Genomic DNA, 25603 nt, shown 5'->3' with positions numbered 1-25603 from the left:
GCTACCAAACACTGTCCTCTGAAAGAGTGGTGGTGGACAACAGGTGGAAGCACATTCACAGATGCATGGGGATTGAAAAGAACATGTGAGTGCAGCCATTTACATCTAACAGAAAATGGGAGCAAAAGGAAGAAGAGTGTGCATCTTAATTTCACCATATAAAGATCTGTGACTCTCAAAATTCTTCACAAATATTAAGAAATCAATTTATGAGACATACGTTCCAAGGTTACTTTGCCTCTGATAAGAGGTTGAGTGGACTAGGGTGTAAAATATACAATTAAAAGTTGCATTTAGCAATTATTTACTTTCTAAACTATGCTAAGGATCATACAGCTTGCTCCAAACCCATATTTTTAATAGTTCTCCATTTTGTTGAGGGTATCATATATGCCATAAAATTTTAAGAATTGCTGCAGCTGGAGTTATGACTACAGTTATGGAGGATTGCTCAGTGCCTTCAGTAATGTCATAATATAAATCCTACATAATAATTCCATTTCCCCTCCAAATGATCAATCAGATTAATTTACACAAGTACATCGCCCTTTTCCTCACATGCCACAGCAATCGTCACCCTGGAGTGAAACATAATCGCTCTTTAGACTCAGTATTGTGTCACTGAAGAGGGTAAGACTTTCTCATTGAAATGTGATGATTGTACAGCCAACTGTTGCACAAGTGACTGGATGGAAAAGTTGACTTCTATGACCGCTGTTAAAAAAAACTGCATCAGCAACATGAAGAAAAATGGTTTCACAAATGAAAACCTACATGTGAGATAACTACAATTTCACTGGGTAAGGGAAAATAATGACCGAGCACAGTAAAACCAAACCTCAGTGCTAATATTGTTTTATAATTGTAAGCTGTATATAGAAGTTTAGTATAAAATACAGCATTCAGTGTAGACACATCTGTCTTTATAGCAATGTAGCTGAAAGCATGGCCTGTTTTAAAGTTTTATATCACAGTTCTATGATTCTATTATTCTATGACAATGTCTAACACATTTTCAAAGGACTGGGCAGGCATTTATTTTTATATATTCAAACTTTCATGAATAATAAGATTTTCACCAAATATGGAATGAATTAGATGCATCTTATACACTGTAAGCTATTTAACGCTTTAAAAGAATATTATTTTGGTAATGACCACATTTCATAATTTTCTGCCCATTTTGTGAAATCATATGAAGTAAAACAATGAAGAAAAAAGCTATAGCAAAGTATCAGATATCTAAGAGAAGACCCAGGTAACATACAAGTGGAAACTGCTAATTGTACTATATTTTATTTGTTCTCAAATTTGTCTTTTTATGAATTCTGCACAAATCTACTAGACACCAGTAATATTTTACTAATGTTAGTTATCTCTTATTTCTTCAGAGTTTTGCAGATGAAATTTTGTGTCTGATGACCTCAGTGTAAATTTTGCCATTATCTTCAAAGACCCTAAGGACTTCATGTTTCTCCGCAGGTTGTCCTTGGTTAACAAGAAGGTGTTGAGTCTCACCATATTTTAACACACCTACTGGACTCTTTAAAGCTATAGTAACTGAGAGAACTGAGGAATCACCCCCAAGCCTCTGGTTCTGTAACAGATAGATTGGCATTTTACTCAGTTGTACAGTCATGATTCTGAAGTCCCACAGCTTCACTTACACGAAAAGTTGTGAGAACATGTTACAGGGACCGCTGTTTTGAGAAGTCTTCTGCATTTGCCCATCATTGGGAGACCAACACTCCACTAGCCCCACAGTCTACCATCATACAAAGTATATCACAGTAAATATAACTAATGTTTTCACTCATATAATTGACAGTAACGACACTTCTTCTCATAGTAATTGAATAGGCATCTGTTACAACCCGTCAAAAGAACCTTGCTCGCCAAAACGCTTAACCAGAAATAAGAAGCTCTGATTTTCAAAAGAAAATGTCATTCACTATGACTCATGTAATGATAAAATGTAAAAATATTACAACAAAAAGCTTAAAAATTACCAATTTTTTAGATTAAATACCCACACATTAAGATTATGAAATGAAGAAATAGCACAAATGAATAGATTACCTCATGTGAAGAAAAACCAATATTTTGCATTGTTATGGTCCCTAATGATGATTCAACTTCACTACAATGTTGGTTTTATGTATTTATTATATCTTATATATGCTTCTTTTTGGAGACTGAATTATTTCTATTTATTTTTTAAGTTAATGGAACCTACTTCATTCCCATATTTACTACTAAACTAAACTCATTATCCCCATCTTTTAAAATAATTGTGAATTGAAAAAATGTTCAAGTCACCTTTATCAGCTGTGTTTTATTATCTGTACTACAAAGTTCATCCTTGGATCAAAACAAGGGCAATCTCTTGTATATGTATGAAACTTTATTTATATGTTAATGTTAATGAAAATAACAAATCCTTTCTATCAGTCTTTCCATTTTCAGTTTTGGAGACCAAATAGTCATGTTAGTTCAAGCAAGCTTTGGATGAGCAAACAATGCTTTAGACTTTTAAAGTCAGTACAGAAAATATTACATGTGACAGATACTGTTATGACACCACCTGCCTAATGATTTGATGGAAAAATAGCCAATATTCTGGCTCTAGCCCCCTAAACAATCTCATGGTTGCACGCTTATTTACAGAAATGTTCTTGTTATCTGGGACCACATTTTTTCCAAATTGACAAGAAAGTTCTTCATTTTTTTTGAGAATTATCCTTTCTGAATGTGCCCTAAGGCTTTGTTTCTTTTCCTATTTTTCAGTAAGAAAAGGATCCCTATCCAGGTGTGTTTTGTTTTTCTTTTTCAGGAGATTATTAGTGAAGGCATCACGAACCACAGTTCCCACTTACAAGTAAGATGGTTCACTTCCGTCTGATCTCTCCAGTGGGCACCTCCTTCTCCAAGTAATAAGGACAAGCTCATGGTTGAGGCTTTAGAGTATTTTCTAAAATTCTTAGTATGAAAGCAATGTGTGACATCTCTTCACATTGCAGTTCTACAACCACTTTTGATGGAGAAACCTTCTTCCAGGGCATAAATCTAAAATATTGTAAACATGAATATCAACTCTGGTTTATTATATTTATCTTTTGGCAGGTATAAAAATAGTTAAACAAGAGACAGGCAGTCCCAAAATGTAGGTGTTACCATTCACTGCATTCAAATGTTAGTAATATCAGCTAAATTCATTGAGGTTTTCCTCAGTGAATAAAGAAACAAACACAGTAGTCTTATTGTTTAATTTACTTATTACTCAGAATTTAACACCCTGCTAGACTTTTTGTTTTGCAAATTGTTTCAAACCTGACTCACACTGTATGAAAACAATTGACGAGCTGGGCAGCAGCTTTTGATAGGACTTAAGAAATACTAGCATTAAGCTAAATCAGTTTGTGCTTTCATACAATTCCCTGTCATTTTTAAAGCTCTGAATTAAAAATGAAAGTGTCTGCTTTTTTGTTTTGTTTTAGCTTTCTTACTTTTTAGTTTTGGAACACAACTGTCTGCCACTGCATACAATATGTATTATTGCCATTACCACTAAGCAGAGGATGTAATTCTGTAGTCTTTCTTAATACCATTCTAAAGAACAGAATATATCATATATTAGGTTATTGACTGTAATCAAAAAATTACACAGCAAAAGTATGAAGATAAGCAATCAAATTTTAAAAGGTGGAATTAGTCTTCAAATAAGTATAGAAAAGGTTCTATTACAGAATCACAGAATCCCAGGTTGGAAGGGACCTCAGGGATCATCTAGTCCAACCCTTCTAGGAAGCACACAGTCTAGACAAGATGGTCCAGCACCCTGTCCAGCCGAATCTTAAAAGTGTATTGTGATAATATAACATGCTGAACTTAATAATATCTCTGCATCTTCTCTAATATACTATCAAGGCAATCCTTGCCTCGGGGAACTAGAACTCCCCACAGCACTGATCACATATTTGGTAGGCTGCTCCCTTTGCATGGTGTCCCACCAAAATCAGTGGGGTATCAAATAGGAACAGCAATCTGTCAATGCACAAGAAACTGCTAAATAAGTGCCTAAAAGACAGACATGGAAGACGAGATATTCTTCAAAAACTGAAAGAGAACGTACTTGACAATTACTTTTTTTTCAGGAGCAAGCTTTCACAGGTTTGAGAAACCTGCTGAAAAAAAAATCCACAACTGAAAAAAACATTATCTGTATTACCTTGATTATATGTGCCTTTTTTGGAATATATTTGACATATAAAAGCAATCTAGATTTCTCAATAAGCAGGAAATGAGAAGCAGAGTGGAAAGGTCAAAAGTTGATGACAGATTTCCTTTACCTTGCATCTTACCTTCAAAAGCATCTCTCTGTTATTTTCCACTTACTAATTTGTAAGAATGTATGAAGAGTAAGCTTGGCCAGATTAGTTTTGAGAACAAAGGCAAATGTACTTTACAGAAAAACAGCTGTTCCCACTGTGCTGTACCGAACCATTGTGTTTTTTCATCTTTGACGTTGTAACCTTCAGGACTCTGCAGTATCTGATATATCGACGCTAATGTTAGCTACTATATACAGATCTTCTTTACTCCGGACACTGAAGTGTGATTCTAATGTTCCTCAACATCAGTTACTAGTAAAGTTTAATTTCAGAAGCAGAAGGCTCTGTCAGCAGCTGAAATAAGCCTTCCCTAACTTACATTGCCAATGGAGGATGCCTTGAGATAACTACAATAAAGAAGCATTTGTTCCATCCAATCTGCTCAAGAACTACAAAAGCCTCATGTGGTCTACTGTTTATAGTTTTGGGTAAAATACATCAAAAAAACAAACATGAAGCAGATGGAGACAGTTCAGGACACAGCGATAAGAATGACCACACATCCAAAAAATATGGCCTATAAAGACAGACTGTGAGAATTTAAGTCCTTGTAGCCCAGAACAGAGAAGACTGAAAGAAGGCAACACGTGCAGCCATGTACTTTTATATATACACACATAAATACATGTATGCATATATGCACATATAAAAAGAACAGAGTGAATGGAAACAAACTCCTGTCCTTGTTTAATGTGCATAGGCCAAGAAGTAATGGCATTAATTCACAGTGAGAAAGACTGCGGTTACACGCTAAGAATTTTCCAGTAATAGAAACCCTTAGGCAGTTCACAGGAAACAACTGCCTAAGGAACCTGTGACCTTGTGTCACTAGAGGTGTTTTGTTCTGGTTTTTTTTTTTCCTAAGAACTAGTTAAATAATATTCCAGGAATGGTTCAAGTACAGCTGATCTCACATTCTAGGGAAGGACTGGATAAGATGGGCTCTCAAAGTTCATTCCAACCCTCTTTTCTAAAATACTCCCATTTTTAAAAGCTAACTTTCAGGTAAATTAAATTTCAACTTATATGTTTTTTATCTGCAGCAACAAAAACCAAATCCAGCATTACATTCCCCCCAAATATGACTATGCAATACATTCATTACATGTCAAATATTAATGCATTCTATATACAAGTTGTGCATACAGACTGAACATTTTATTTTCATTTAAACCAGAACTGCACAAGAAAAGAAAAAATCAGTCATGTTCCCAAGTGTTGCTTTTATGCAGAAAATTAAAAAGAAAAATTAACTAGGGAGTTACAGAACATTTTGAAAAGCAATTTGAAAATATTTATACTCTGTTCATTAAAGCTGCCAAAACTGGGTGCAGCACAGATACCAACTTCAAAACAGTTTCATTTGCTATAATCAAACCCAGGAATGTGTGAAAAGGACAAAACTAGGCTTTTCTTTAATTTCTATTCAAGAAATTTGCTGACATTTATTTAGTCTATTTATTACTACTGATGTTATGGACATTATTTGAAGTTGACACTGATGGTCTCTTTAAAAAACCATAAAATTGTCCATATTGAACATCAGACCTTCAGTATGTGCTTTGTATTTCTTTTTGGTGGGTATATGATGGCTTTGTTGACTTGTTCCATTTGTGTCCATTTTGTGTCCATTGTTCTGACAAAGAACAGGAAAGCACAGAACTGCCATGAATGACTGTTACGTACACTTTATAAATGGTGATGATTACATTTCTGTTGCTTCATTCATATCAACAAGGTGAGATACCTACAAAAAGCAAAGTCTTAAGTGCATTTGTAAGGTCCTGCTCCTCTTCTAGGAAATATTTTTTAAATTATTTTTGCAGTGATGTACCATTATACTAAACTTCTGCCACTTGTCTTTTGCCTAAGTGGCATTCTAAGATGTACATTTAACAAAATCCTTACTCTCCATAAAATTGGCAGGTTTCCATCGAAAAGTCATGATTCAGATGTGCAAGGGTACTCAAGTACAAGCAGTTTGCTAGCTGCGAGATGTAAATGTTACCAGAAGGGTAAAATTCACCCTTGAAACAGGACTTCCATGGGGCATAGACCTTGTGCTGGCAGAATATATCAGGGCTGAACTCCAGCAGAGGTAATTCTTACTGTGGTTCAGAAAAAATTCCATTACTGGAGCTGTAGAAGTTTTGCCGGAAAACTGGCAATCATTCACTGGCAAAAAAAGCACTGAAGGGAAATTGTGTATTATATCAGAAAAAAAAAATTGCTTCATGAGACTTCCCAAATGTACAAATTATTTGTTTCATCACCAGTGTTTCATTAGTGACGATTACACAGCAGATTTTTGTTCTGATATATAGAAATCTTAATTCACATTCATGGTCATAAATTTCTCTAATTTACTGATTTAGACAGAAAGTCCCATGGCCTGGAAAAGACAGAAGTGCTCAAAGGGAAAATAAATCAAACCCATAAAATTATGAATCTGGTATCTCTAATTATGATCTCCCCTGAAAACATTTAACCTTCAAAACCAGCATGCCTGGATTATTTCCAGCCATAATCTTTTCTTGGCAAATTGCATCTATAGAAAAAGATAATGAAAAATAACGCATTTACTCCACTACAAAGTAATCCTTTTTTTTTTCTTTTTTTTTTTTTTTTAAATGAATGGCAGAAGTCCAGTAAGGAAAAGTCTATAATCATTGGCCAAATGATTACAAGTACATTAAGTCTTATATTCTGAAGACAACATTTAAATTGAGAAAACTGGAGTACAGGAATCCATTGATGCTCTAAGCATCACTAACATTTTTTTAGATATGCATCAAGGTAGAGCTCCATAATATATTTGGCCTGTATGATGGATGGAGTGCTTCAAAGCTACAGAAGTCTACAAATATCTTGAATCTGATCTTTTCATGAAGCTATTCTCAAGATAAGAAAGAAAAACTTATGGCTGGCAATTAACAAGCCTGAAAAGACAAGACTCATGATGCAGAAGTTTACAGGACAATGCAGCATGATGTGTGTAGTTCCACCTGCACCTTTATTTATAAATTAGTTCCAGTCCTCATATGACATGTCCAAAGTTTACTTCTTATGTCACTGAGAAAAATTTAAATCTTCTGTAACCAGGACCAAAATTTGATGCAATTTTTGCATGTTTCAGATTAAGATATTTTTCTACTTATTCTCCTATTCTCACAAAAAAAAAAAAAGCAATACAGTAAATGTCCATCTAAAAATATCTACAATTCTGATGATGATTGAGTTTGCTATCAGTTCCCACCTATTGGGGAAAAAGAAACAAAAGGTACAATTTCCTGTTTGTTTCCTATGGCAAAATAGACTGCAAAACAGAAATAAATTATTTTATTGAGAAGACAATTACTGGAGATGGTATAGAGTTATCTAAGCAGTTTTAGTTGACTTGAATGCCAACAGTTGCCATCTTTCTTCAGACCAAACTATATGCAAATACATGGTGTAACAGCTGGATTACGTAAATTCCACATTTCCTGCCAAGATAGTTTGTTCACATATGGTAAATTCAATGTCTCTGGGATATATTAAACGCACCCAGCAGGTGAATGATCTGGAAGCCTCAACCTCAGCAGCATGTATATACACTTCAGATACCTGTTCGTTCTGCGTGTCTGTAGATCCTTGAAATGTCCAAATTGCTTCCTTGAATGCTCTAACCGGAGAGTGCAAACCTAGGAAGCATGCAGTACAGCAATGGCTGCAATTTTCTGATACTCAGCAGTCCTCCTAATAATCCTACATAGTGGGTCTCAGGGTTGTGACAGGTCTGCAAAACTCACCCAGAGAAACTCTTTAGATATTGCAAGAAGGCTGTCTGAGGAATCTCTCAAGAATGGAAGCTGCATGAATATACAAAGTACTCAGATTGCATCAGATGTGAATCTGTAGGAGACATATGATGAAAAGGTAAGAATATTCTTTCCTACTCGCACAAGTACTTTAGACTGTTTATTTACACTGAGAAGCTGGTTCACTCGAAATACCTTTGAAAGTCTACCTTTTTAGTTATAACACCAGAAACTGCATTATATATACTACACCAGTGACAGCTGGTGTGCTATAGATATTTCTCAGGAATAAGCCATAAAAATATCTATCAACTGTCTCTCAGATACCAGCCGGCTTGGAGCAACCATTTCCTTTCATGCTTATCACAGGCTAACACTGGTCAGTTACACAAGACAGCAAAGCCATATAGAAAAGTAAAGGAATCTCATTACTGATCCATTTTGAGAAGTCTGGATATAAAATTGAAATCCTTATTTCTTACAGCTCACTGACAAACTTTTCAGTAACATAAATTTCCAAGGTTAGCCAGTCATGTATTTTGTTTTCAAAGTAAGAAAACACTTATTTTCTCTTTCTCTAGGAAGGTAAAATAAAACACTGGTGAATCTGTATCTCTAACACTGTCGTATTTTTATTTTTCTGTTTAAGATCTGGCTGTCCTACTGGTGCATGAAACAATAAAAGAGTTTATCCCTCCCTTGAGCATGGAAATTCTTTAAAATCTGTTGCTCACCTCTGACTGTGAAGGATGAAAACTGCTAGAACACAATGAAAGTAATAATGAGTGCTCTGAAGTTAAGCATGTCATGGTCACAGATGCAGGCTCTGCAAGCTAACAAAAAAAAAAAAGAAATTAATCTAGACAGTAGACTCCCGTTGAATTTCTCCGCTGTCATCAGCTGTTTATTGTCATGCTACATTATGAATAAATGAAAGATTTAAAAGGTTTCTGCATTTATTAAATTCCTAATTGGAATCACAGATATTGAGATCTGAGACTACTTCAAGTCATTTCACTGATAAGCAAGCTCATCATAACATCCTCAAAGAAGCTATTCAATAAATATGCATAAGCAGTTGCTGAAGCAGAAAGCTGTTTGTCGCTACTCCGTAAGAGTAAAAAGTTTTGGGTAGTTTCTTTACCCATACATGTATCTAAATCAATAGAGTCGGAAATAAGGTGTCTGATCTGAGGCTGTACTGGTGTGCAGAGACAGATGTAAGACAAGAAAGAATTAGGAAAGCGCTTTGAAGTGGGCATGTTCCACAAACTCAAGGAAATGGAAAAGTTAGGACTATTTTCAACATAGTGTGTATAAAAATCCATAGCATGTCCCTTTCCAGCATATGCAACAATACATAGTCAGGAAAACTGCACAGAAATTCTCCTGACAGAGAAGGAAATGGAGGTGTATGTTCCTGACTGAGAGCTTACAAAATACAACAGACAAAGTGATCCAGACATTCAGACTCCACTGGATTTGTACTATAGCTGGGAGTCTGACCAACAATGTCCACTGTATCTTTCAAACAAGCACATAGCTCCCCTACATATAATCCATACTAATATCCAGTATTGTCAGTCCTCCTTGGACAAGATTTGGGAATTTACAGATATGAATACCCTTACAGTACAAAAACCATCAGTGAAATTTAAAGCTATACTTCGCAAACCATTAATGAGTCATTATTTTGTGGTCAGGTGGCACTCTAAAATCTTGGAAGCAGTATCTGCTAATTGTCTCCCATCGGCGTGACTGCCAACTTATTTTGCTATTCTCTCACTCATACATGAATTTCATTCCCTAAACTCACCTATCTCACCCTACTATCTTCCTGTTTTAAGTATAACACAAAGAACCAAAATCAGTACTGAGAAAAGGAAATAAAGAAGAAAAGGAATCTGGTACTGTTTCATGATCACCCTTTTGAGCAGCTGCCTGAATCTGAGATTCCATGTTCAGAAGTTTGGTGGTGAACAGGAGTTTTGCAGGCAAGGCAGGCTAAATGGTAAGCATAACATCAGGGGATGAGGCAAATTCATACCAATGAGTTAGAGAACAAAATGCAGTAGGTAAAAGAAATGGCAAATTCCAAGTTTCTAGATCTAGATAGCAACCTACAGGCAAACTGGTATGATTTGTTAGTTGAAAAAACATACTCCCCTACAAGGAACCACCTTATCTTCTATGTAATTTTCATTCTGTCAAATCTAAGCTTATGATTTTATTGCTCTTAAAGCTGAAAATATTCTCAGAGAAAACATTAGTCTGAAAGCAAACGGAATTTTAATATTAATCTGCATTACTGAATATAGCTCCTCCATTCAAATGACTCTTGGTTGTTTCAGAGCAATTCTGTTGTTGACTCTCAGGAAGAATGACAGGGAGCTTGATACAGACAGGTCTGAATCCCACTACTTGTATGACCGTAAAAACCTTGGGGACACAACCCAATCTACCTTAATCCTGCCAGTCTTCACCTCCTATATACTTAATAGACCTTAATTCTGGAAGAGTAACTCCAAATAAAGTAGACTAGATAATTTTCTGTACATCTCAGGGATACCCGCTATTTTCCCCGTTACCTCCATGCAATGGAAAGCTTTGACTCACCCTTTCTAACTGGGAATTTCCATATATTTAAAAAAAGAAAAAGATCACAGCATATATAAGAAAATAAAGATGAATCCTCTCTTCCTGGCAGGCTGAATAGTAGAGATATTTCAATTCTGCAGCTGAAATAATAATAGTAGTAGTAATAATAATAATAATAATTATTATTATTATTACATGTACAGAAGCTGCTTCTGACTTTGCAGACAAACCTTTTCTTTTTTTCATAGCAGTAGCTAAAGGGAAGGAGCCTATAAAGATCTGATGAAGAATCTTGTAGGTTGGCATTCAAAGGTATACAAAAAAGATCCACAGTGATCCGTATCCAGAAACATGCGAGTGTGCCAGAGGAAAGGACTGCTTTGGTCACGCAAGTATTACTGCTTCTTTCTTTGATCTTGTTTGCAGATAAAAGGGAAAGAGGGGAATCTATGAGCAGTTCCAAATCTTACATAATAGGACATCCCAAATGAAGTAAATCGCCTTTAAGAGGTGACTAATTAAGTGCAAGCTACAAGCCCAGAAAATGGGGAATGCTGCTTTCACATGCCAGGAATGATGCACCTTTTGAAAACAGAAGTTTGGATAATGAAATTTGCCAGGTCATGAGCACTGCACAATGTCATCATTAGATGAGACACAGACCACCTTCTTTTTCTTTTGTTCTCTGAAATCATCGGAGTTCAACCACAAAGTCAAGTGAACTCTCAAAGGACAAAAGCACAGAAAATTGCTCACAAAGAGAATGGTTGCACTATACTGCTGCTTCCCAACATGAAGGAATGGAGGGGAGTAGAAGAATGGCAGTGTTTCTGAGGCATGCTGAAAAGAAACCGTTTATTGTCTTTGTGTTAGTGTAATCTGGATAAAACGAATAGCCCATCTATTTCCTGTAAAGTGGAGATGGAGTAAGAAATAGTCTTAAAGAGGGACTGAGGTGCTGACAGTGAAGCTTCATTAATCTCTAAAGAACTAAGCATGTCTAAGTAAATTGTAGATAAATATCGTGCCATAGTGGAACAAATAACTGAATTGTTTACCTGGTCCAGTAGGTGCCAAGCGCTGCTTTTCCCTCTGTTTTCTCTCTCTTGGCAGCTCTTGGTTATATCATTTAGGTACTGGGGAGACATCTCTAACATTTACAGATAGATCCGTTTCAGCGTGGACCTAGGGACCATGGATTTTGATAGTGGTGCAAATGTTTCCTGTATTGACACACTTTATAAGGTTCTTTTTTGAATTTTAATCTCAGGAGCAATATGTTAGGGAGATGAAAAGCATGAGTGTGCTTTTGTAGAGACAGGTAAAGACAAATACCAGGCCAAACCATCAGCTCTTGATGAGCAAAACCAAAAGTCTCTGTGTCTTAGGGTATGTCTGTTTGAGAGGTTGTATCTGAAATTTGGCCGGACAGGACAGCAGTGCATCTGTGATCTGAGGCAGTCAGACAGAGCCCTGCTACAGACAGGACGGCCTGTAGCTGTGCTTTGCAGGACAACATCACGAGGAGAGCTGCACAGTTTCCAGTCCAAAGATGTCTGGTGCCAATCACCTTGCCAGTGTTACACTGGGACTTCTTGCAGAAGATCACATGAACATGCTCTCACCCATGTGAGAGCTCTCACCCAGTTTTCTGTTACAATTACCAGTTATCTGATTATTTATTTTTATTCCACTAATAAGGAAAAAAAGGTCACTGAGTTTAGGAATGGATATAGGCTCAGAAGGGCCACTTCCAGTTTCTTATTCAATACAAACTTATCTTGTGCTTTAAATGAAAATATTTAGATCTAAGTTTATAACGAGATATCCAAAATACATCTTCAGCTAACTCCAAACTCTGCCAACAGGACGTAGAAAATGCCCAACCTTCTGTCCAGGCAGTTCTTTCAGTGGCTAAATGCTCAAGTTCTGCACTCAGGTAGCCCTATTTTAACCAGGATGAACAAGTAGTCTCCGAGCTCATAGCCACAACCCTTTCAAATCCAGCAACCAGGATTGCTTACAAGACCCAGTCAGTTAGTTCTCAGATGACAGACACCTGTGCAGACTCCATAAGTCAGAGTAATACTACCTACACAGACAGGTATTTTTTATGACTGCAAAATCTACCTTGCATTGTGAGAATCTCTTTTTCTTTTATTCATAAAAAGCAGACTTTATTACAGAAAGCTATTGTCATTTCCAAACTGTAACCTATTCCCTTGGTAGAAAAAATGAATATATTTATTCCAAATTCAGGAGATTTCAAGCTAAGCTTGCAAGGTGCATTTAAACTTGGCTTTTAGGGAAAAAATACAGTTTTAGAATAGATACAATGGATCACAGCTAAGCCTCAATAGGTATGTCTGTTCTACACAGAGCTTGCAGCAGGACTTTAAAATGGCTGTGGACATTTGAAAATGGTAAAAGAAACACATTAGATGTCAGTACCAAGAGTGATAAGGGATTAAAAAAAACAGCTACCCTAAGAAAATATTTTCTTATGTAATCAGTTGAAGGACAATGGACGTTTTTGAGAACAAGAATAATTTATAAGGTAAAAAATACCAGTATGTGAAACTAAAGGTAGTTTTTAAGTATCATGACAGCTGCATGCCAACATGGCATGTGGGGCACAGGTAATTTAGAAAGATCAGAAAGAACAAAGCATGAAAAAAAAGCCTTACTATTATCTTGAAAAAGAGAGAGAGAAAGTAATTCTGATAAGAGAATGTGAAAGTAATACAAATAATAGAGAATTATAATAGCTTGATAATCAAGAAAAAATCTAATAGGAAGATAATACGGAAGATCCAAATAATTAGTACATAATTAACACAATATGGATTATAATTAATATAATATGGATTATGAAAGAATTAATTTTAACTTGGAATATATTTAGATGCATTAAATATAAACCATAACAGGGTATCAAATGAAGTAATAGAAAAATGTAGTACAAGAAATTCTAAGTAATGTAACATACTAATAAAAAGGCAAAACCAAAATGATCTTGAGAATGAAAAAGTCTGTTACTGGAAGCTGAGATGAAGAGCTGTAAAATCAGTCACCAGGACCTACTTGGACATAAGAGGATATTTAAAGAAAATAAAACAAAGTTGGAAAACAAAACATGCTAAACTACAGCCCATATGAATTTAGGAAACACGCACAAAATAATGATTCCGTGATTCTGAAGAAAACCAGAAATGTATGAATGAATTTATGTATAAATTTTCAATGTAAATTCTTGGCAAAAATGCTTGGCTTCAGTATTGCTAACTTTGGATACACAGATAAAGTACCTAGTCCTAGTAGGCTCTGCTCTGTCTTTTGTCAACAAAAAAGACAGCAGCAGAAAGTCACTCAGATTTAGACCCTCTGAAATACCTTCCAGAGAAACTTCTTTCCATAATCAGGAACACAACTGTTTTTAAATGGAAGAATATACTGGGCAAATAAAACATGGTAAATAAAATGGCTGAGTATTATAACAAAGATATATATTAAACTATTTATACTTACTTGCATTTAGAGATGCAGAGGACAGGAAAGAAAAACACGCTAGTTATACAGGAGTAATTTCAATACTTGACTCTGTGAGGACTTAAAGTATTACAGTATTTGAAACCATTTTCAGTTTGGAAACAGTATGTGTGAAATAGGATGTGTAGGGAATCTGTACATCTCTGTGCAGTTCTGTAGGGAATCTGTCAGGGACTAGGTATGTCTAGGATGAGTGCGTGTTTTCCTTGTTTTGGAAATTATTTTGCTCCTTTTGAAGTTAGTAGAAATTTAATGGAAATTAAATAATCCCTTTTCATATAAATACATTAATGTTAATATCAAGTAAATAATAAAATCACTTAGTAAACATTAGTAGATAGGAATTCCCAAGACAGACACGTGCATAATGTGCAGAAATGTATCACATGCTAACACTGTCAGTATAATATTCTTTAAAATGCAATAAATGCTCAGCATTTACATGTTGCAAAAGTAGTACATACAGTTAGTAAAAAACCTGGAACTGGTTATGAATGAAATACATTATAAAGTGTAACTATAGTAAAAGAACGCTATTCTGTGGAAATTCTGACTATATTCTGTCTCAGAGATAATAATTGTCACACTTTCAAGAGGATTATCCAGGTTGCTTTGAAACACCACACACGATCTTTGTCGTTTCGCAGTGAAGAAAGCTAATATAGGTAGGAAATCATACCGAAGAAGGTCATTAGAATAATAAATTACAGAGCTTAGCTCTTGATAATGGTTAAAGAAAACATTCACATTTCTAGCTAAGGAGATCTCACTAACATGAACACGAGAAAGGACTGAAGCTACACAACTGTCTGATTTGTAACAAACACAGACTCAAGGGTTTAGAAGTCCAGACTGAAACAGGAAAATGTAATAAAGCAGGGATGGATTTCTATTAGTGTGTAGTATGAGAGGAGGGATAGAGGGGAACCAATCTTACAAAAATAACTTTTGAATCAGTTGCTTCATCCACCTAAACACGCATCTTAAGTGTGCCATTTCTTAGATACATTATCTGTCCAAAGTAATAAATGCTTTGCAAATTCGGAGAGCTACTTTAAAATATTCCTTCCTGAAAATACAATGATAGACTTATATTATTCACAGTCACTTTTCAGGAAATTATTTCCACAGTCCTCTGGCAACAGCAAAATCAAAACTGAAGACCATAAGCACTTAAGAAATTAAAGCAGAATAAAGCTTTAGCCTCAATTATCTCTTATAATATTTTTCATGCTTTTTTTCAGGGAAGATAAATATTTGCTTAAGTTAATCAGACCAAGAAAGATTTTTGTTTTCAGCCCCCCCCCAAAAAAAAGGAATATTAATATAGGCTAACTGGTTGCAGACATGCATTTTAAAATGCTTGACACTCTAAAGATACATTATGTACATGCCAGCCTTTCTAAAATCATTGATGAACAACTTAACATTGGACAAAACATGGATTCTGATCACTCAGCCTATTCTTCACCTTCAGTATAAGGCCATAGGCTGGCAACAACCTCTCCTGCTTAAGACTGTAGCGAGGTGGGTGTTGGTCTCTTCTCCCAGGTCACTAGCGAGAGAATGAGAGAAAATGGAGTCAAGCTACATCGGGGAGGTTTAGGTTGGATATTAGGAAAAATTTCTTCACTGAAAGAGTGGTCAGGCATTGGAAGAGGCTGCCCAGAGAGGTGGTAGAGTCACCATCCCTGGAGGTGTTAAAAAAAAAGTGTAGACGCGGCACTTCAGGGCATAGTTTAGGAGACATGGTGTTTGGTTGATGATTGGACTTGGTGCTTCTAGAGGTCTTTTCCAACCTTAATGATTCTATGATTCTCAGACATGCATCCTGACCAGCTCCCAGTTCCTAAGTAGAGTAGATACTTGTCTCCTTCCGTCTTTCCCTTTTCACCCTGAACCTGTTGTTTCATGTAAAGGACATCTGACTGTATTTCACTCTAAAGAGGTGCTGCTATCCAGGGACCAGAGGAGCAAAGTACATGTCAGCATAGCACACATCAGAAGGCAGTTCAAAAAGGAGCCTCAAATACTGACAGAACTGAGGTGGAATGTAGGCTGGTTCCCTCTTTTCAAAATCCTGTATCTATATTTTAAATGGGATTGTTAACTACTGTATTTTTAATGATATACTGAAAAAGTAAAACAAACCAAACCAAACCCCAGCTTAAAAAAACACAGTAGGAGCTCATCACTAGGACATACCAAAACCTATGATTCACAAAGCTGAGACTTTAGACTTTAGATCCTGAATGTGGCAGATCACTGCCTGGCTGCTAAGAAATTTCTGAATGACAAAGTTCGCAGTTAGACTATAGCATCAGCAGAGCGGCATATGGAGAATATCAGTATCAGTATCCAATATACTTTTTGGAAAAAAAGAATCTAATCCTTATTTCTCTTGAAAATATAGAGAAGATTCCTACAACAATACCCAGCTGTGGGTTTAATCATCTGGAAAGAACACAAGGCACCCCACAAAGAATACAATTAGTCTGCAAATGGGGTAGACCTAACCACTTTTGCCTGGCTGCTCCTCTCCATTTGATAAGTACACAGCTCTACTGGGTGCTCACATCATGTAGGCAGCTACAGGATGGAAGCTATGTCTACTCTTCAGTATTGGTCCAATGACTACTCTGAATAAATGAGAATGATCAAAAATGAAATGGCTTTCATGTTGACCTACGTTTTTTTTTTATTTTCACCTGTTAATTCAAGAGTGAGTGTCAAGCCACTCTAGAAAGGATGTTTGGAAAGATCCTCAAATAAACCTTGCCAGTACAGTCACTATGGCCTGCTGATAATAAATTAATGCAAATAGCAGATTATTAAGCACAGATGCAATCCAGAAGTACAGAAAAAGTAAAATGCTTTATTTCATCAGCTTTACATATTTTTTTCTCTATAGCAGAAAAAGTCCTTGTTTCCATGTTTTCGAATTACAGCAATATTGTGCAATGTAGATAAACTTCTCTGGAAGAGTATTCTCTAACTGTTTAATTAATAACAACAGTTAAGCTCTGCTGTCAGTTAGCTGATAGACATACACTACTACAAACAAAAATTTAATCCTACACTTCACTCATACACAATCAATATGAATATCTGGAGGGCTAATACACACACAGAGCCAATCAGAAGAAAAGCATTAGCTTTATGACAACATCTTCAGGTTTTCTATTAGCAGATTTTCATGAAAGTCTTCAATTAAGAAGCATAAGCAAAGTTAGAGGACCCTTTACTACACTGTTATTCTCCTTCACAAAGAAGAATCCACGGAAACCAGACGATGTAGCAGGAAAGTGAGGCATTTAAATTAAATAGAATAAACTAACTCAAACAGGTAATAACGAACATCACAAATATGTACTGACATTTGTCGCCCTTCTTCTAAGAACTTTTTGATGTCCAGACTAAATGTAAATAAATTTCATGTTTCTATAGGTATGATTTATATTTTAAACCTACACCAATAGGTGGTGAAGGAGATACTCCATTTATAATTCCCTTTGACAGGGATGTTGTTGCGTAAATATTGATTCTCATTTTCCACATAAATGGTGCTGTTGGCCTTTAAATATAGTATTTATGCAAACATATGTCTTATTTCCACCTTTCAGCAGCCTTGCACTCTGGATGGTAATTGACAAAACAATGAATCAAGCCATATGTCTTACCTTAGGTTATATATGTGTGTATATAAACACATACAAATAGCTGTATCTTTATCTATACGCACACATACACAGACCCCCTCCCTGCCCGAAGCATGGCATATACCAAGCTACATAGTCAGACTCTTATAGCAAATCCAGATAAGCACACAGGTATTTACTATGAAAATGTCCAAGCTAAAAAAAATCTCACCCAAGTATAGTCCTGGTACAACCTGAAGCCTTTTTGTCTCAGGAAAGCCATATTTAGTCTAATGGATCATTTTCATTATGACTATCAGTCTTTCTATAAACTATAAATTAATAAAATAAAAAGTCAATGTTTAACTCTTTCAGATCCTGAAAGAGGTGATATTCATTTTTTCACAATCACCTTAGCTTTAATTTAGACAAACCACAAAACGGTTCCTAGTCCCTTCAGAACTGATTTTGAAAATCACAATATTTTTCAGGCACAAACCAGGGAAAAGTAATTGAAAACTTCTCAAAACACTCTGTGGTCCTAACAGTTGATTACAGAAATCCCATTCATCATCTCATCCGTTGTATTTTTCTTTTATATGTGATATATTCCATTCATTCCAGAGCTGACATCTAGCCAAAGGTTACCTTTAACCTGGGAAGCCCTGGACAGTCTCTGTTCTCTAGGGTACCATTGCTACCAGAGGACAGTACCAAGCTCTTCTGGTCAGTTCAGATGATAGAGTTAATAAAAGAGCATTATCATCTGTAAGGGATGATATCTGTTAATTGGCCTTCATAAATTATTGTTTTTACAACATAGTTTAGTTTACAATGGATGGACTAGTCAGAAAATAAAAGACAGATGATCATGCTGAGTTCAAGATGACATTAATTCTCAAATCTCTTTGAAGGTATTGACTAATCCTGTTATTAAGGTTGTTAATTAACTGCAAATATTCTGCTTGATTTAAAACTTTTAAAGTTAAGGATGTGTAACTATTTGCAGAGCTTCCTATGTGCCTCTCTACTAGCTTATTCCAATGTAAATTACAAATTATTACAACAGAGAGATTGTGTATGCACAAGGATTCATTATCTTCCCATCCAGGCAATTAAATAGCAACATAAACATATACAGCAGCATATAAAATAAAATAGGCCACTATATCTTCTGTTATATTATGCCTATTCATATATACATTCTTTTATCAGTGTAATAAAATACGGGTTCTCAAAATGATGTGTTTTCCTTGTTATTTTTAGGAAGTATTTACAATTTAATCAATGTCAAAGAATGATCAGACTTTAAATAAAGATCGGTACAAAATCAAACCTTTGAATTATCTGGCAATAGGAATCAAGTAAATGTGCCTATTTGTAACCTGAGATTTACTTTTTCCTCATTAGCTTATACCTATCATTAAAAAAGAAGCAGAGGGATCAATGAAATCTATGCATTGGAACTTCTCAGTAATATTAGCCCTTCCATAATGAAAGTGTACATTTAGAGTGCCCAGTCCTTCACCTTACAGCTACGGTCTTTAAAATGTCAGTCACTTGTTAGAAACACATTTCCAAGTAGGTTTTAAAACACACACAAACCCCCCTCGTTACCCTTTATCACGCAGCTCCAGGCTTATTTTTATCTTTCCTAGCTACCTACTATTGTCCTCACACCTACCTTGTACCTGAGGTTACCTCCCTGCTGCTGTCTGTCACTCTAGGACTGTGCGGTGGGTACGTGGGAGGACAGAGCACAGCCACAGGCATGCAGATGGCTCACATGTACAGACTGTCCAGCTGAAGAGCCTTTCAAGGAGAAACTGTTCTCTCTCAACCCAGGGTACCCCGATAATTGCAGCTCTGTCCTCCTTTTCGATAAGGGATCATCGTTGCTGACCCCAGCAGGCAGCTCTGGGGTCTCAGCAGACTTAGGCAACAGTCCTGAGAAAAAAGGGGTGGCATGGCCTGAAAGCACAGGAATTTGAGTAACTCATTAGATCAAGATTTCCTTTCGCACAGCAAGGCTGCCTTTTTCCAGAGTGTTTCTCACCCAGTGATGCATTTCTCAGTCTCTTCTGCTGCTATGGGGACATGTGATCTTCAGGCCCCTGAATATGAAGCGCAAGCAGGACCAATGGGACTAACAGAGCATGAGGAGTCAGGAGGAAGGGGGCAGAGTCATCAGAGAAAGGCAAATCCTACAGAAAAGACAAGTGGAAGAAGCTGTTTTTCCCTAAGCCACTTCACTAGCGACTATACAAAATAAATTTGCTCCCATCTTTGAAATGTATCATATGTGCATACATATGTATATCTGGGAACTGGAATTCAATGTTCTTGTTGTGTAACCTCAAGCTAGGACTTCTACCCTCTACTATTGGATAGTATTTATTTTATTTCTTTGGCATTTTGCAAGACACATGCAAACTTATATGCCATGATTAAAAAAAAACAACAAACCCAAAACCAACATATAAAACATAAAATCCCTTTATGTTTCACACAAAATTCAAAAATTTCCAAGCAGGATTACTACTCACTGATTCCCAGCATAGTGAAGATGTCAGACTGCTGGCCCAACTGTACATTTCTCAAATATGGCAGTGCAAAGCACCTCAAGCAGTCAAGAAAACACTGATTCCCAAAACAACCCTCGTCTTTTTGAGCCATGTGACCATTAAGTCTTTGCTGATTTAGCAGCCTTTCCTACAGCTTGTGGAAGGCAACGGGTGTCTTCCCTCTGGATAATGTGTACAAGAACTACAGAAATGGATCTTACTACAGATGCAGCTGAGTACTTTTGGCCCATGTTTCAAATCAATGAAAGACCCAGCTGTACCTGAGGTGGGGGAAGAAGCTCTTTGTAGATATATTAACTGAACAGCTTCAAGAAACTCTGGTAAAGTCAAAGATCACATGAACTATGAATACTATGAAGCTCTGTAACCCATCTAAGTTTTTATATAATTATAAAAGAAATTCACTTAAACACAGACTCTGCTAAATTTCCAGCAAATGTAAGTCAACTCTTATCTCTCCAGATCACATAATTCCATTCAATAAAAACTCCAATTTGTGGTACAGAGATGGTGTATACAGTCAGATCCACTCTTTACCCTTACTGTAGAGCATTATTTTCTACTGTGTAATTTATTACTTTTACAGTAAATCATCATTCTTTCTGTTAGAAAGAATTGAGGACTGGAAAAAAAAAAAAATTGCATTGTGGAAACAGACCAAAACTGGGACTTTGGAAAATGTGCAAACACATCTCTCAATGGGATCTTGTCACCATGATCACAGCAGTATGCAGTAAATAGCTTCTCTAGCTGAGTTGGACAGGCTTTAGAATGAAATTATTAGTATTAAATGGAACCTTTGGAAAGTAGCAATTTATGTTACAAATTCTCTGTTGTTTTGTTGAGGTCTTAAATTGGAAAGTGCAACTTTTTTTAGGGTTTCTGTAAATAGGAAAAGTTTCACTGGAACTTTCAAATTATAGTCTTCAAGAGTCAGACACAAGTGCTTGTGGCAGGCACAGTTTGAAATCTTAAACTGCTAATGGCAAGATATATTTTTACATTCACTCGGAATGTAAGATTTCAAAAGTTTTCGAAAGGCTGTGTGGGGTAAAATTTCAGTGTGTGTGCACAGCTGATGAAGAATCATTTGGAAACATGCACATACCTGGGGCTGGCAGAAAATTTTATATGACAGAGATGGTACGTTAGGTCAGAGGTAGCTAAAAGTGAATTTCAGATTCTTCAGGGACATTCTTCTTTTAGTGAATAAAGGGCAAATGGCCATTCTCTTGTTCCATTCTTCTCTGCAGGCTTCAGTGAAGTTGACCATAAGGTAAGGTTGTATTGTGTGATGGGTACAGCCAGGTTCCAGGGGAACTGCTTAAAAGGCCTCTTATTTGTGATGTCCCTCATATGCAGCTATTTTTTCTTTTCAAAAACTAAAGGCTGCTTCCAGGTGAAGTGCTGTAATAGCAGTCTCAAGTACAAACAAAATACTAACAACATGCAAAAAACACTCTCCTCCCTACTCAGTACAACTACTATGGTGCCACCAAACTGCTCTTCATTTATAAGAATTTCATTTATAATTATATAAAAAACTTAGACAGGTTACAAAGCTTCATACCATTCATAGTTTATGTGATCTTTGACTTTACCAGAGCTTCTTGAAGCTGTTCAGTTAACATATCTACAAATTTTTGAAAACAAAAATTAACCTTCCTCCACCCACCCACCCCCAAACCCACCCCACCATAAAATTTCCTTGAGTTTCTTTGAGTTAAAAGTTCAGAGTGGCAAACAGTATTTGGTCCTTAGTTCAAATGTACCATTGATTTTTTTGCTAAAGCTCAGTTTTCACATATTACTTTTAAAGTGATTTGTACTCCCTCTCAACTAAGAGGTTTTTTCCCATTTATGAGAATCTTGTCTGTTATTCACCTTTTTATTCTCCCATGATTCAGTTACAGAACTGCAGTAAACCTGGAGATACTGGAAGTATTTGAGTACCTAGGAAACTCCCTAATAGAGAAAGCTACAATAGAATTACACATGAAGCTTGGCTAAGCTACCTTACCAGACCTAAGTCCTATATACTGATTTTCCACTGTATAACATCAAACTCAAGTTCTTTGCTCTCACCTTTATGTTGGGATCTCCATGCAGGGATTCCCAACAACTGGCATTTCCTAAAGCACCAGATAAGGACTGAAATTGATTACTTCACCTTCTAAGACAAAATTTTTCTCTTTGGAGAACTGTAATCTTTGCCCATGATGCCAATATAAAGCTTTTGAGAGCACTGGCATGCCCCAGCATATTGGGGAATTAAGGACAATGGGTTTTAGCCTTTTTCTGACATAAATGCACAGGAACAGGCATATACTATAAAGAAAAAGCTTCAAGCAGAAAAATCCTACTATTGCATTTATTTCTCCTCCTAGAGAGAAGACAGGAGAACAAACAAATATGATTTGACACACAACAAAAAGGTATTCTGATGCTACCACGATGCAATAAAAAGATTTTAGAAAGGGGTAACCACTTTCACCAAATCCCATGTCTGATACAAGTACTTCATGGCTGAAGAAAAGGAGGGTTATATATTTCTTCCTTCAGCTATATTTCTACTTTTCAGTTTAAAATATAAAGGGGATTGTATGTCTAGGAATTCACTTAGTTACTTTAACTATGGATATTACTTACCACCCTTGTCCTGCCTACATCCTTAGAAACTCAGCAAAAAAATGTGTTCTTGCTCAAACTGCAATCATATTGTGCTTACTACAACATATCAGTGGAAAGGCAAGGAAGTGACTAAACCAACATTCATGACATCACAGGAAGTTGAAGGAAGAACAAAAAGTGAACTAAGAAGGCTATGCGTGTTCAATAATCAGAAGGCAGGCTAAGAAACTATGTAAAATTTCTGTAATTTACAAACCTTACTTCAAAAGGGAATGTATTGCAATTTGGGTTTTCTTTTAGCAAAAAAGTTCATAAAACTTTTATGAAATCCAACCAGAAAGTTTGAAGATACAGATACAGGGTAAAACTACATAATATGAAGGCTTCACTGCCATCTCATGCCATGACAAATTCCATTGTTTCCAATAGGCCTGCTTTACTTAAGTATCGCTTAGATGAACTACTACTAGTCTGTGATTATACAGTAGCAATCAAAAGGCCACTTCTGCCTATGTTGAAAAACAGTCTCTGAGCTGAAACAAAGGTCAAGGGAATTGTATTTGCAGATACAAATACAATAAAAGGTCATTAAAAGGCTAGTAACATGAAAGGCAGGTATGGATTAAAGCATAAACAAACAAAAGCTACAGAGAGAATGGTCTTCTCTGCCTTAATAACTTCTGTGGAGACAAGGTCTAGCTAGTCTGGGGGGATTTGTGAGGCTAGGCTGCAGTAAGAACATCACAGCTGTCAGTTACTGTACAGATGAAGTACAAGATGGTTAATCAACAAAGAAGGGTGATTTGCTGCATTCTGCATTTGGGTATGTTGCTGACACATAAAATCTCCACTGGCTGTCATGTATACCAATCCATTGCACAAGGTCAAGAGCCACCGGAAAAGATATATACAACTAGGCAATATATAAGTGCTGTTTGCACATGACACTTAACATTTCAGATCCTAATGTCTCTATAATTAAAACATTCCAAACACCAAAGGACAGGACAGGAAAATAAAGTTGTAGGGACTAAGAGTTCACACAATCTCGTTTGGCTCTCCTTCAGGCACAGTAATAGCCCTTACAGAGGATCTGGTCAAAGGTGTTATGATGAAGTAAACAGGAATTTCAGAGCTAGATGGTGAGGAATTATATCCTAGACATCAAGGAGAAAAGGATTAAGAGTTTAGGCCATACTGTCCTGATACATGAATGGTATAAATTGTCTATCTGGATGCAAACCAGGTCCTGATCTATGACAGTTGGATTTATCTTGAACAGGTGAATGCAGAATGAATTTGCTGTTCATTAACATCTCTGATTGAGACAATAATTCAGACCTATATATTATGGAAAAGCCAGTCACAGACTGATCAATGCCATTTAACTCATCCTTATTTTCACTTCCACCTCTTCTGTCTGCATTTTGAAAGAAAGGGCAAGAGCAGACACCAACAAAAAAAAAAAGCCTGTTTTTTTTTCTCTGGGTTTTTTAGAAACTTAGTTTATTCAACAAAATTTCTTTTTTGCATGTTCTAGTTCTTCCTAAAGCCAGTTAGGGTCACCAGTCCTAATCTTCTATTTCTCCCTAGACCAAAACACCATCTAGATGAACTTCTGTACCTCCAGAGTCATCACAACATTGTTGCATTTTTCCAGTGAAATGGCTAGGATGAAAAACATAGCCCAGATATCAATCCCACAAGGAGTCATCCGGGATAATAAACCTCTGCCCTGGTTTTCTATGACCAACTGCCAGAATCCCATTTACCAAGTATAGAAAAATATCAACTGCTGTTTCTGAAAACATTTCAGTTCCACACAAATAATGAAAAGGTTCTCTTTTACACAGCAATGTAATTCCCTTAGAATAGCAATTGATGAGTTCTTCTGGTCTCTCTGTATTTCCCAGAGCAGTCAGTAAATTCATCTTTTTTTTAACCTCTTAGGGCCAAGGAACTTTTTTGGATCCTGACCCCCAAAGAACAAGACACTTTCAGTTTTCTTTTTAGTGGTCTCTTAAGAGCTTTCCCTTCTCTTGAATTATGGCATTTTTACATGCTCGTATGCATTCATTCCTAAGCCTTCCAATGATGACTTCCCTTTAGCAGGGCAACATATATAACATAGATGATGTGACGTAATTTAACCACACAATGGATATTCTCCCCCTCTACAACACATGGCACCTTTCTGTTGCACAGTAGGGATGGACAGCTAGCCAGACATCGACAGACAAAGATCTGAGTAGTCAGTATAAATGAGATTGTCCCTTAAGTCCTGCCTTTACCTAACCGCTGATGTTACTGGGTTTTTTGACACTAACACTACTGTCACTGGTACCACATTGTTTTATGCACGTCTTTCAGAAGCAGAAGCAGCGAACCTCTCAAGTTGCTTGTAAGCACTA

The 25603-nt window shown here is 36.3% G+C and overlaps 1 protein-coding gene across 2 annotated transcripts in view; it reads right to left on the bottom strand.

The window, feature by feature from the left end:
• The window catches only part of SNTG1 (syntrophin gamma 1), a 352865-nt gene that overhangs the window by 192735 nt on the left and 134527 nt on the right, over positions 1-25603 (bottom strand). The window contains exons 2-3 of one of the 2 annotated variants that reach the window (XM_075085000.1): positions 8926-9024; positions 8183-8285 (exon numbers count right to left, since the gene is read on the bottom strand). The exons of the other annotated variant lie outside the window; for it this stretch is intronic. The gene's annotated coding sequence lies outside the window, so the exon portion shown is untranslated. The remainder of the gene's footprint in view (positions 1-8182; positions 8286-8925; positions 9025-25603) is intronic. 2 annotated transcript variants of the gene reach the window in all.

The sequence above is a fragment of the Phalacrocorax aristotelis genome, chromosome 2 (genome assembly GCF_949628215.1).
Source record: "Phalacrocorax aristotelis chromosome 2, bGulAri2.1, whole genome shotgun sequence".
In the NCBI taxonomy this organism is placed as follows: domain Eukaryota; kingdom Metazoa; phylum Chordata; class Aves; order Suliformes; family Phalacrocoracidae; genus Phalacrocorax; species Phalacrocorax aristotelis.
Note: the sequence above shows the minus strand (reverse complement) of the source record. Positions and strands in the feature narration are given on the sequence as shown.